The following is a 2,966-nucleotide window of genomic DNA, read 5'->3' as shown; positions in this document are numbered from 1 at the left end:
TGGCTTGAGGCTCTGTCTCAAAAAAAAAAAAAAAAAAAAAAGAGCGGCGGGTGAATGGGTGGGTATGAGCAAGTCAATAAAGTCTAAGGAGCAGGGTGGTGAGAAAAGGTCAGAGAGATAGGCAGGGCACTGACAAGATCCAATACAGTGTTAATACAGGACTAGCTAACATTAGGTAGGTGCTTATTAGGTACAGCCAGTGTACTTTCTTGTCTTTTCTTTTTTTTTTTTAAGAGACAGCTCATTTTGTCACCCTCGGTAGAGTGCTGTGGTGTCATAGCTCACAGCAACTTCCAGTTCTTGGGCTTAGGCAATTCTCTTGCCTAAGCAGCCTCCCCAGTAGCTGGGACCACAGCTGGGACCTGCCACAACGCCTGGCAAATTTTTGTTGCAGTTTGGCTGGGGCTGAGTTTGAACCCGCCACCCTCTGTATATGGGGCCTATGCCCTACCCACTGAGCCACAGATGCTGCCCACCAGTGTACTTTTCTTATTTGAACCTTACAATGACCTTTTGAGGTGTTGGTATCCCCCTCCTACAGATTTGGAAACCTTGGCTCAGGCAAATTAAGTAACTCTCCCAAGGAAACTCAGATAATAAGGCGGTGGGACTGGGAGTCCAACCTGGCCTGTGCTCTTCATTAGCAGGATATAAGTTTTGAAAAGATCGCTTTGCCAATGGAGAATGGGTTAGAGCAAATGAATAGAAGTGGGGAGATCAGTTAGGCAGCTATCACAGGCACCAGGGATGTCAGGACTCATTTGGTAACAGATAATGGAAATTTAGTTCACACCAATTTGAACAAAAACAGGATTTTGTTGCCTTGCACAACTAAACTAGGGGACAGCCTGAGATGTGGAAAACTGAGAGAAAACTGAAACCAGTGAGCAGATTGTGCCTCCAGGTCTCTTATTTTAGCTTTATTTTCTCAGATCCAGATTCCTTGATGTGATAGGAAATGGCCACCAGTGGTACCTGCCCCTGCATCTCACAGGTTGTCCCCCATGAGAGAGGGGCTGATTCTTTTGCCTTAATTTCAGTTTGTTTGTGGTTTTTTTTGTTTGCTTGTTTGGTTTTTTTTTAGAGACAAAGTCTCACTTTCTCAACTTCTGTAGGGTGCTTTTGCATCACAGCTCACAGCAACCTCCAACTCCTGGGCTTAGGCGATTCTCCTGCTTCAGCCTTCCAAGTAGCTGGGACTACAGGCACCTGCCACAACACTAGGCTACTTTTTGTTGCAGTTTGGCCAAGGGCAGCTATGAACCTACCACCCTCAGTATATGGGGCCAGCCCCCTACCCACTGAGCCACAGGCACAGACCTTAATTTTAGTTTTCTAAATCCTAAGACAGGGTTCTGGCAGATCAAGTGCCTATCCTTGCAGTGGGAAAGATGTGTTGTACAGGACACAATAGGAACAGAATCATGGCTCGGCACCTGTAGCTCAAGCACATACACAGGAGCTGGGCGGTTGGAATCCAACCGAGGCCCACCAAACAACAATGACAACTATAACCAGCCATGTGTTGTGGCAGGCGCCTGTAGTCCCAGCTACTTGGGAGGCTGAGGCAAGAGAATCTCTTGAGCCCAAGAGTTAGAGGTTGTTGTGAGCTGTGATGCCACAGCACTCTACCCATGGTGACAGCTTGCGACTCCATCTCAAAAAAAAAGAACGTAATACACTGTCACAGCTTGTAATTAATATTTACACACTCATAATCATGTAAGCATTCAAAATTGACCTAACAAAACAGTATCACTATATTAGGAAGATGAAGAGAAAGTATATGCAAATGTATGGGGCAGATGAGAGAGTTAAGTTCTCAATTTCAAAACAGAAGTCAGTCGCTAATATATGAAACTGAAAAATCCAGAAATGGCATGAGAACAGCAGGGTATGATGGTACACACCTGTGGTCTCAGCTACTTTGGAGGGTAAATCAAGAGGATCGCTTGAGCCCAGGAGTCCAAAGCTGCAGTGAGCTATGGCCATACCACTGCATTCCTGCCTGGGTGACAGAACGAGACCCTGTCTCTAAAAATAAATAAATAAATACATAAATAAATAAAAATGAATAAAAGAAAAGCAGGTGCAGTAGGGTGGCTCACTCCTATAATCCTAGCACTCTGGAAAGCCAAGGCAGGAGCATCCCTTGAGCTCAGGAGTTTGAAACCAGCCTGAGTAAGACTAAGACCCCATCTCTACTAAAAATAGAAAAATTAGCTGTACGTTGTGGTGGATGTCTGTAGTCTCCAGCTCCTGGAGAGGGTTATGCAGGAAGATCCTTGAACCTGAGGTTTTTTTTGTTGTTGTTTTTGTTGCTGTTTTGAGACAGAGTCTCAAGCTGGTGCCCTGGGTAGAGTACTGTGGTGTCACAGCTTACAGCAACTTCAAACTCCTGGGCTCAAGTTATTCTCTTGCCTCAGCCTCCCAAGTAGCTGGGACTACAGATGCCCGCCACAACACCCAGGTATTTTTTGTTGCAGTTGACATTGTTGTTTAGCTGGCCTGGGCCAGATTGGAACCTGCCACCCTCAGTGTATGTGGCTGGCACCGTAACCACTGTGCTATGGGTGCCAAGGCACACATCTGGCTATTTTTTTGTTGCAGTTGTCATTGTTGCCTTAGCTGGTCAGGGCCAAGTTTGAACCCACCAGCCTGGTTGTATGTGGCCAGTGCCCTACCCACTGAGCTACAGCCACCACCCTGAACCCAGGTTTTTGAGGTTGCTGTGATCTAGGGTAAGGTCATGGCACCATAATCTGGGCAACACGGTGAGACTATGTCTCAAAAAAAAAAAAAAAAAAAAAAAGAAAGAAAAGGAAAAAACTCGCCATGCATTATGGACATCTGTAGTCCCAGCTACTTGGGGAGAAGTGCACTGAGATAATGGTTACCATTTTCTTTTTTTTTTTTTTTGGTGAGAGAGTCACACTATGTCACCCTGGGTAGAGTGCTGTGGTATC

Source organism: Otolemur garnettii, unplaced genomic scaffold (assembly GCF_000181295.1).
Source record: "Otolemur garnettii isolate 467f Iridium unplaced genomic scaffold, OtoGar3 scaffold00050, whole genome shotgun sequence".
NCBI classification, from domain to species: Eukaryota; Metazoa; Chordata; class Mammalia; order Primates; family Galagidae; genus Otolemur; species Otolemur garnettii.
This window is presented reverse-complemented; position numbering follows the sequence as displayed.